Genomic DNA, 11,149 nt, shown 5'->3' with positions numbered 1-11,149 from the left:
TCTCTGAGTCCTCCTGAAGCGCCCCTGAATCCCTCACACGCTTCAAATCCCCTGTAACTAAATAAAATTCTCTTAATCCTCCTGAACCCCTAGGTCCAGGTAGTGTGGGATTGAGGACCATCTCCTACAGACAAAGTAGAAGCACAGACAAACAGACGTAACACCCTGAATGATTCTAATGGAAATCCATAGCCTAGTTCACACTACCATCACCTGGTGGAAAAGTGGCACGAATCACTGTGTTGTGCAATATCGTCAACAGAAGGTGCTAGTGTGAAACGTCAAACGCATAGAACGCACTGGTTGTGAAAGCCACAACTATGAAAATTTAAAATGATCGTTAAAAGCGTGGTCGATGGAAATTTCGCAAGTGTTACGTCTGTTGGTCTGGTAGAAGATAGGCCTACACCCCCCACCTCCGAGACCATCAAGCAAGGTGACATTGCTTCGGAGAGGGACTAGTGCAGATCGCACCCTCAATGTTAGCTGCGTAGCCATGCAACAACGAACATTGTTGACATGCTCTTTGGGAAGTCCACCAAGGTAGCGTGCTGGCGCTTTGTCAGCTTCCCGGGTAGCTTTACCACTCCTGTTGCCCTCGGAATGGTGTAGCCACGCCCATGGGAACTTTTACGTTAACACCTCATCGTACATGAACACCGGACTCGGGATAGAACTATGCAGGAATCCTGAAGTTATGCAATCGCACTTCCGACCCATCTATGTGTCGTAAACTAGCTTTCAAGTTTGGAAGTTACTTCCGGGTATCCTCAGACGGAGAAACGCCTCGACAATAGCCTCTCAACAGGGACTATTGAACGCGTTCCTTACATCCAGAGTAACAACTGCAGTGGAGCGGACCTGGTGTGATGGCTAGAACACTTGACTATCACGCCAAGAACCTGGGATCGAATCCCACTCCCGACAAAACTCGCAAAATGTGAGTTCTTCCTTCGGAAGGGAAGTAAAGCGTGGGTCCCGAGATTAACTAGCCTAAGGCTAAAAATTTCGTTAATACAGATGAAAAAATAACTGCACAAGGTGCGGATCCCCCTCTTTAACGCTAGAGGGCTATCTCGGCGGACTTCGTAACTGGCAAGATGGCGTCTACGGTCGACCACCCGTTACACCATCGGTGTACCTCAACAGTCTCTTCAAGACGATCTTCTCGAGCCTCTCGAGCACCTTCCCCCTTGTCGATCAAACATATTGGTCTACATTAGGGTGGCCCACACTTATATTAAAAACAAAAATTTCGAAAAATGCCAAGTCTTACCTCCTCAATCAGTTGTTTTGGACTCCCAGAAGCTACGTTCAAAATTTGAGCAAAATCGGTTGAGCCTAAGGGGGCGCTCAAAACGCTTGAAGTTTGTATGGGAAAACATGGTCAAATGTATGCAGAAATTTTAAGTTTTCGAATTTTGCCGCTAGGTGGCGCTGTAAGCGTTAAATAAACAAACCCTTTGGTATTATTGTAGGTGACTATATACCAAAGAACTTTGTCGAAGACCGCGAAGTGACCCGATGGCTGTGAAAAAAGTTATACCCTAGGCAAAGTGAGGCAAAGTATTGAGATTTCATTATTTATATTATTCCTTTACATGTATTGGAAAAACAACAATAAAGTTTATCCTCACCAAAGGGTGATTATTGAACGCTTACAGCGCCACCTAGCAGCAAAATTCGAAAACTTTTAATTTCTGCATACATTTGGCCAAGTTTTCCCATACAAACTTTAAGCGTTTTGAGCGCCCCCCTTAGGCTCAACCGATTTTGCTCAAATTTTGAACGTAGCTTCTGGGAGTCCAAAACAACTGATTGAGGAGGTAAGACTTGGCATATTTCGAAATTTTTGTTTTTCATATAAGTGTGGGCCACCTCAGTCTACATCCACATTTTATGGGCCACCACAAAAACCTTTTTGCTTGTTAAATATGAACTGTTATTTTTCGTTTTGCTCATGTACTGTTCAAAAACAAAGAAAAACTTGTTTGTTCTTCGCATTTGTACCTCCGAGGGACCACTACATTTGCTCTGGCCCCGGCCCCCCACAATCCTTAATCCGGGCCTGTATATGCCGATGGGTCTTCGGGTAATTTCTCCATCTTTGGCAATAGTACAATAAAACCCCAATTTACGCTCACTTTTTTTGCGCCAAAGTTTATGTCATGCTCATCAACTTTGCCAAAGACACCAACTTTCTAAGTTATCAGGATTCTGAACTATGGGATTTCTAAAATTTGCTTGTTCACTAGCGCCGTCTAGTGGCAAAATTGCGAAACAAGTATTTATTTTGATGTAAGTTTATGTCATACTGGTCAACTTTACCGAAGACACCAACTTTCTAGGTTATCGGGGCGCGACACTAGTTTTGCCAATCCGAAAAACCCCAAAATAAGTCGAAAAAAAAAAAACGAAAAAAACCGGTAAACGCCGCCTAGTGGCAGGAATTTTGAAACAAGTTTTCATTTTTATGTAAGTTTATGTCATACTGATCAACCTTGCCGAAGACACAAACTTTCTAAGTTATCAGGATTCTGAGCTATGAGATATCTCAAATTTGCATGTTCACTAGCGCCGCCTAGTGGCAGAATTGCGAAACAAGTATTTATTTTGATGTAAATTTATGTCATACTGATCAACTTTGTCAAAGACACCAACTTTCTAAGTTATCGGGATTCTGAGATATGAGGTTTTGAAAATTTACTTGCTCACTAGCGCCGCCCAGTGGAGGAATTTCGAACTTCGCAACTCATCGTCAGTAAGTTATTGGCGTACCCAACAACTTTCCCCGAGACACTATCCTTCCAAATTATCAGGGTCTTGAGCTGTCGCGTATCGTAACGTTTGCTTGACAACCTGATATGGTTCCTGTAGCGCAATTTAGCATAGAACTGTTGATGGTCCCTCTAGCGGCCAAGTTGCCAACTAGTTAATCATATGAACCAAAGTTCTAAATGGTAGATCTTATCAAGCCCTAAAACTTTGCCGAAGAAAGTACATATTGCGCTAACTCTTAACACACCCAAGATAATAGGCCACACCCCCCAAAAAGCCGAAATCCCATAAGCTGTTAGTCTCCTATTAAGCGGATTCCTATTGCGCCCCCATCCAGTGATCTTATAAGAGTCTCGACTGTATCTATATCAGAGATGCTGATCCTCGATATGGTCAATCCGTAAAACATTTGCTATTCTTCCTAGCACTTTCAGTTCTTGAGATACTCACGTGGCCCGTGACCAGAGATAGGAAACCACTGATTTTTCAACATATCTATATCAGAGATACTGATCCTTGAGATGATCAATCCGTAAAACATTGGCTCCTCTTCCTAGCACTTTCGGTTCCTGAGATATTCACTTGGCCCGTGACCATAGATTGGAAACTACTGATTTTTCAACATATCTATATCAGAGATACTGATCCTTGAAATGATCAATCCGTAAAACATTTGCTCTTCTTCCTAGCACTTTCGGTTCTTGAGATATGTAGCATGCGTTTGTGAACCACTGTTAGATCGAAACCATAAACGATAAACAAACCCAAAGGCCATCCAACTTGGACCGATCAATGTACTCCGAAAATGCACAGCAATGTAATTACAACCGTCTAGTCTAGTCTACACATACACAGCCATTCATTGAAAGAATCCTGGAAAATGATAGAATCGACTACTCCTACCATTTTTCTTGTCATTATTAATGCTTGCAGTACATCAAAACTGCATTACAAGCATTAAAGCGGCCAGGCCTACTGTGCAGTGTTATTGATTCTACAATAAAACCATTAAGGCGGGGACATCTCGTACCAACCGCTCAGTTTTATAGAGAGAGCTAACTATGTGAAAAATCGGTGGGGGTGACGTTGCTAAGAAGGTTAATGTCACCCCTTAGTCCTTGGAATCCTGGGATGAAACACAGGTATTTGGTCCGTGTCCTGGCCCTTGTGCCTAGGTTTAAGCGCCTTTGCTCGCTCTCTGAAATGAAACAAAGCACTGATTTCTAGGAGTTAAGGAGCTGTAACGTAAAAAAAAACAAGTTCCTCAAGAAGTTGCGAAAAAAGAGGAAAGAAAAGAAAATAATATGTCTACTGAAACGATCTCACCAATTCGCCAGAAAACTCCGTGGAAAATCTCCAAATGCAACATCGTGCTCCAGAAAGCTTTTCACTAGTATCAAGTACAGTAGCGCACGGCGTCACTGCTGCCTTAGCAGCATGCCTTTCCCCACTCAGTTTTTCCCTCGGTTTTCCCCCACTGGGCTTATTCGCTTTCCAAGCCAGCACAAACTAACAAAATCGAGAACACCAGCTGGACTTCTAACTCCGAAGACACTTTCACGGCTAGTTGATATAGGTTCTCGGCGTCTGCGTAATGGATCTTTATCCTGGCCGGGAACGATTCGCGTTCCTTGCACTGGAATGCGCCACACTCGCGACGGCCACTGGACCACGAACTGTTTTTTTATTTCATTTCCGCAGCTTGAATCCACTCGCTGCACAAACTTTAGGAACGTAAATTGCTTCACTTTTCACGGCTTTCCTTAATCCTCACTAAACTTGTGGAAGATTTTCACCCGAATCACTTTCCGGATGGCGTAGCGCAATAGTTAGTTCATTTTTCACTATTCGAATTGAAGGTAACGCGGAATCGAAAAAAAAACTTGACAGCAAATGCAAAAAGCATCTGATGAATCGAAGTAGGCTTCGCCGCGATCGGACGTGTTGTTTTCCGCTTGTCACGCTTTTTTCGTAATCCTGTTCTGTGCGGTTTTGTGAGAATTTGGCTGGTGCTACGCACGGTGCTACGCCATCCGGAAGCGGTAAGCATGTGATTTTCGGAATCTGTGGGAAGCAACAGGGAGCAGACTGCGCGTGCAAACGGTTGTGGATGTGCTATGATTTTTTGTGTCGCGTTTTTTCACAACGTCTCGTCTCGTTGAATTAACATGCGACCTGCAAAATGACGGGTGTTACACCTTCGAAGTGCGGTTAGGAGTTTCGGGAAATATTCTGCAAATTAGCGTGCTAATTTCTTTCCTCATTGGTGAACAAGAAAATTAAAGTGTGGGCCGTACTTGGAAAACCAAGTACATGAAATTTGATCAGAAAAAAGAAAATTGTGATGAAATAGAGTGAAGGCACTGTGATTGAAAATGCATCAAAAATCGTAGGTTATGTGTGGCGAATTTGAACCAAGATAACTTGGCGGGGACGTTGTTGTGCACATTCAGATTGTGAAGATTCAATGCCGGAAGTGTTAAGAGCATAATGCAAAGAAATCAACACGAAAAATTTCTTGCAGACATTTCTTGCGAGTACATCCGGAATGGTAAAGGTAATGCTGCTGCTTATGGAAGACACAATGTTACAGTGTCCCAATAATCAAGTGAATGCTGCGTTTTATCACAGTTCAAGTGGAAAAATCATCTGGCTACGTGTTAGGAACTGCATGATGGTCAAATTTGGGTAACATCATTTGGTACTGTAGTTTTAATGTGATAATTTTGAAATATGTGTTCCTGTAATAGTGGGAGGGATAAGTATTTTCTTTTCGTTTCAGAGAGCGAGTAAAGGCGCTTAAGCCTAGGCATAAGGGCCAGGGCATTAGGGGTAAATACCAGTGTCCCATCCCAGGAATCCAAGGACCAAGGGGTGACATTAACCTTCTTAGCAACGTCACTCCCACCGTTATTGTTTCATATTGATGCTTCGTATACGGAACGGTTGGTACGAGATGTCCCCGTTCTTTAATTCAATAACAATAACAACGCTGCACAGTAGGCCTGGCCGCTTTAATGTTTGTAATACATCTTAGATGTGCTGCAAGGATTAATAATGACAAGAAAAATGATGGAATTAGTCGATTCTATCATTTTCCAGGATTCTTTCAATGAATGGCTGTGTATGTGTAGACTAGACTAGACTAGACTAGACTAGCAAATGCAAAAAGCATCTACGCGCGCGCACAGCTTGCTGCGATCCCCACAGCAATGTAATTACAACCGTATGTGAAAACAAACCCATCGCTGTTATACATCGAGTAACAATCAACCTGCCACAGATATGCACGTGGCCCGTGACCATAGATTGGAAACCACTGATTCTTTGCAATACAACTATGTACATTATGATAAGTACATATGTACTCCCTGAAGTAGAGAATGTGAAAAACCTTTTCCCTTCATCCTCACACCTTTGGTTCTTGAGAAATTCGCTTGGTCCATGACCGTAGGTTGGGAACCCCTGAACTTAGCAAAACTGCTAAATTATAGATTGTAATTAAATAACTTATAAACTTTTCACAGGTTAGGAACTTTGTGCTTTCGATCTTCACAAACTAATTATAAAACTGAAAAAAAACACTCCCTCGATTTACGCACTAATTCCCAAATAGCGCTCCCCCCAAGTTACGCTCCCCCAATTTACGCTCCCCCCGTTTTGGGCGTAAATTGGGGTTTAAGTGTACCAGGTTCTGACGCTTCCGAGTCTGTCTTGGTTCGTCGTTGCATCGCGTCGTCGTCCTGTGTGCGTGCTTTTAGAGACAAAAAAACCAGTTTTCGTGCGAGTCGGTCGTGTGATGCCAGCAGGAGATCGCAGTAAGCCGTGCGCGCGGACGGCTGCTTTAAAATTTTCTGTCACGCGTTTTTCGTCTCCACGTTGTTTCTAATTAGCCGGCCGAATCGTTAATAGTGGTGCTATGCCTTCCGGATAGTTTTCCATTGAAAAGGGCTTGCAAAGCGATTGAAGGTGTGATTTGCAGTGACGATGCTCCCAGACAGTAGCCGGAGGCCACCTTTTTCGTGTCGGTTTGATCGTGCGTCGTCATTACCCGTGTGCAGCCGGGAAGTTTTAGTGTGCAAGAACGTTTAAAGAATATGTTTGAGTTTGGATTACTCTGGTGAAATGGTGGAAAGTGCAAGTCCTTTTGAAAAAAAAAATCAAAATTTATGAAGAAATCTTTTAGCGCCTCTGAAGATATGCTGTGAAGAAGTTGTGTTTCTTTGCGTTTGGCTGGTGCTTCTACACTACCCGTCATAAGTACGGACTCACAAAAAGTATTGCAACAATATTGCATCACCCTGACTCACCTCGATATCTCTAAAACCAGATCACCTACAAAAATGACTCCTTCAGAAAAGTTGTTGCTTTTGGGCTCCTGATTCCTGAATAACTTTACTGAAGACAGCATCTTTGTAAGTCCTCATGTTTTGGAGATACCGAGGTGAGTCAGGGTGATGCAATATTGTTGCAATACTTTTTGTGAGTCCGTACTTATGACGGGTAGTGTATATCGTGCATCTCGAGTTGTAACAGTTTCGGCTGACAAAAATCAGTTTCCACCTGCTGTGATGCTGCACAATTTGTTTTCCTATTGGCTATCACATGCGTCAAAGCAGGTGTCGTTCATAATGGGAACTAGATGAAAAGTTCGCATGTTTTGAATAAAGAAAATCTTGTGTTCAAATAAGTTAAGTTTGAAAGTGTACGCACCCGGCATATGGTCTGGCGATGACAAATTGTGTGAGTTGTATAGTTACTGTTTGAATGTTTCTATAGTGATAGCAGTGTCGCAGCGGATTCCTGATTCAACGAATTGTAGGATCGACGTACTACAAAGCTACTCAATAAATGGGTGAGACCTGTCCAATTTACATTATATAAAATTCAATGACACATTTACATATATTTCAACCATATTAACCATATACAAACTGGAGCGTTTGGTACGGTATGTCCACGCATCCTTCCTCCCCTGTAGATTTGAGAATTACTTCGACGAAAGAACAACAATTCCAAACTCGAGGTACTTCAAAGAATCATCTTTGCGGCAAATACATCGCAGTAGGCCTGGCCGCTTTGACGCTTGTGTCATATCTATGATATGCTGCAAGCCTCAATATTGACAAGAAAAGTAATCGGGCATGATCTAACTCGATTACTTTCCAGGATGCTTTCTCGTACTGGCTGCGTTTGTATTAGATTAGATAAGATTAGATTAGACCAGGTTCTGACGCTTCCAATCTTCTGGGAAGACTTTCTCGTCCAGGCATTTCTGCATAGCAGATCTGAATATCCCGAGAGTCTATGCAATACATAGTAATTTTCAGGCCAACGCCGCCTGGACCTGGGCCTTACCTACGCTAAGGAAAATGGCAATGCCCACAAATTCCTTACAGTGACTCTCCCCCCATTCCAAGCCCCAGTCCCCAGCGGCCCTACGAAAGAAGGCCAAGTATTAGGATCATTACGCAGAAACAGTGGGATTCGTGCAGTCTTGTGCCTTGTGGCCTTCACCTCCATATTGCCTACACAGCTTGCTAGGACCTTTGTAGTCCCATGACTTGTGTCCTTGTTCACCGGATACCTGAAGCACACCTCCAGTAAACTGGCCCAAATACAAAAATGTCGAAAAATTTCACGGGGCACCCTCTAGAATCGTGCCTTTGGATGAGAAGAACAATCTTTGAAATTTTCAGCTCAATCGGTTAAATAATGAGCAGTGATGGAAAACAGTGAGGAATTCAGCTGAGTGGACACAAACGTAAAGCTATCATACTCGTGAACAACAGAAGCCAGAATATATTCGCACTTCCTTCACTCGCGAGCTAACGAAGCTGGTCGCACTCGCACGGTGTGTCTGGTATAAGAAATTTATTACAAAAAAATAGGCATCGCTAATTTTTACGTTACGTGAAAGTTGACGCTACTAGCTTTCATTCAAGCCCAACATCGAAATATTCCATCGGGGGAACTTTTTCATACAAAAATTGGGTATGTTTGTTAAGTAGAAATAGGGATTAATTTGGAACCGTTCATTTTGTATGGGGAAAAACAGTATTCTGAAAAAGTTGTTCGAGATCCCTCGGTGGATTTTTTTGAGGGACCGTGCAAATGAAAGCTGGAAGTCTCTATTTTTGAATAGCGAAAAATTTGGCGATGCCCAATTTTTTGTTATAAACCTTTCCCATACACACGCCGTGACTCGTGATTGATTCGCGAAGCAGCTCTGAACATTTTTCAATATTGTGAAAAAAAGAATTTACACGGCCGACAGATTAACTTTTCAGGAACAAAAAATCACAAAACACTGCTTTCTGATGGATAATTACTTGTTTTGCTATTAAAATCGCACTAAAATGCAATTCCCGCATCTTCACTTGTTCTTCGCGAATAAAAAATCATGATTGTTTTTTTTTTGTTTTGCTTCATACTCGTGAAGCAAGCGGGTGCGAATAAACTCACACACGGTTTACTCTCGGCACCGTGAGTAAACCGTTTGTTGCGTTCACACTCGCGAGTTGATTCACGATGAGAGTGTTTCCATCTCTGATAATGAGCTGGCGCAAACGAGTTGAAGGTTTGTATGGGATTCTCAGCCCAAATATATGGGAAATTGGGTGATGTTTTCATTGTCTCGATAATCGTCCACGTGCGTAAACAATTGAAATCAAGGCCTAGGGGTGATACACCAATTATGTCACGCAAAAATCGACCGTTTTCAACCCCCCCTCCCCCCTATGTCACACTTTTTGTATGGGATCTCAATATTTTTTGTGGCCCGTCACATTTCGCCAAACCACCCACCCCCCTCCCCCCCTAAAAGCGTGACGTAATTTGTGTACGGCCCCCCACATAGCCGCCTATGATGTAGCGCGGAAGTTTCGAAACCAAACACGTTATCCATGTAACAACCGAGAGTAAACGGAGACAGAAGTCCTCATCCTTTCGTTAGCTAAAACACCAACTTAATTAGGTTTTATCATGATATGGTCTTCTACAAAGATGTTCCTTAGAGTATCAACTACTGCTTTTTCAATTTTAAGCCACATCGAACACGCCAAACCAGCGTACTGAATGAGAGAACGTAGAAATCCCATACAAAATCAAAACAACGCAGTGCCCTATAATAGATGGTAATGTAAGCTAGTAAACAACAATTTAATAACCCCCCTTATTTAGCCTCAAATTTGACACTTTAAAAAGGCTACTGATTATCCTAATAAATCAATTTATCAAACTGAGAGGAGTACGCTTAAAGTTAAGACCTACCTGTTGATTTCATGCAAACAATTTGTGTAATCCATACGTAACGCTTCAAACTCTAGTTATTCAATTGCATTTATTTTTGTAAATTTGTTCAAATTTCATTTGACGTGCATATTACAATCCCCTTTGAATCGAGCTGATGGATTCTCTCTTTTTCTCTCTCGCGCTAGTTTTGTTTGGTAACGCTCGAGGAAAACCTCAGCTGTCTCCCCACACTGCTCCCCATGACGACCCACCACCACCACCCATCCGTTGCACTACCACAACCAATGAACAAAACAAACGACGTAAAATCTATGCTCGTGCCACTATTTTCCCCGGTCGATTCGTCACAAAACTTCACTTACTGATCAAAATTTCACCACTTCCCAGCACCATTGATTCACTTTAAAACAAGCTTGCGATAATTGCGGGGTGGAAAATCAGGAGCCATTTTCCAGCTTATCACGACGACACGACATAACCGAGCGAGCAACAAGAGGACGAACTCGTGACGACCACGACGGCTGGCTGGCTGGTGAGCAGCACACACTGACTGACGGCTGACTGCCTCCCCTCAAGTGGGGGCGAAGATTTTTCCACGACCTTCCCAATGATTTTCAATGTTGCGCGTCGTCTATCTCTTTTCGTCTTTTCGAATGGAAGTTGTGCATGATGGTTGGATACGTTGTATTTATATTTTTTTTCTTCTAGTTCAATACTTGATTCAACAATGATAATGTTTTGTTGTCGATGTTTACCTAATTGTCAATCAAGATAAACTGCCATGCGTCTCCATGGGGTTGTTTTGAAATATATCCAGCTTTCCACGCTCGCCATAATGGCGGATGCTATAAAAATATTTGACAATATCTGTGCCCCAGCTAACGCAACGACTTATTTCGCCCATAGCAACATAGCAACCTGTAACAAACAAATTTTTTCATTGTCATCGAAAAACAATCTCGACAAAACAAATTCGACTTCGTAAGGTAAAGCAAATATGGATTTACTGACGACATCATCCATGTTCTCTAAATATGCCTAAAATTCGGCTGTATTTTTGTAGATCATCAAATTAAGCTAAAGTTCCCGTCTAGCAGTGGCGGCGGCGTGGGCCGAC

General features: G+C 42.5%; 1 protein-coding gene across 2 annotated transcripts in view; it reads right to left on the bottom strand.

Moving 5' to 3' along the window:
* Positions 1 to 10,572, bottom strand: part of LOC109416899 (prestin) — a 71,764-nt gene extending 61,192 nt beyond the window's left edge. The window contains exon 1 of one of the 2 annotated variants that reach the window (XM_062855432.1): positions 10,395 to 10,572. The gene's annotated coding sequence lies outside the window, so the exon portion shown is untranslated. Of the gene's footprint in view, positions 1 to 10,050; positions 10,269 to 10,394 lie in introns of those variants that run through there. The other variant, XM_062855435.1, reaches the window with a different exon arrangement.
* Positions 10,573 to 11,149: the final 577 nt, after the last annotated feature.

The sequence above is a fragment of the Aedes albopictus genome, chromosome 3 (assembly GCF_035046485.1).
Source record: "Aedes albopictus strain Foshan chromosome 3, AalbF5, whole genome shotgun sequence".
NCBI classification, from domain to species: Eukaryota; Metazoa; Arthropoda; class Insecta; order Diptera; family Culicidae; genus Aedes; species Aedes albopictus.
The sequence above is the reverse complement of the archived record's forward strand: the minus strand, read 5'-3'. Positions and strand labels throughout refer to the sequence as shown.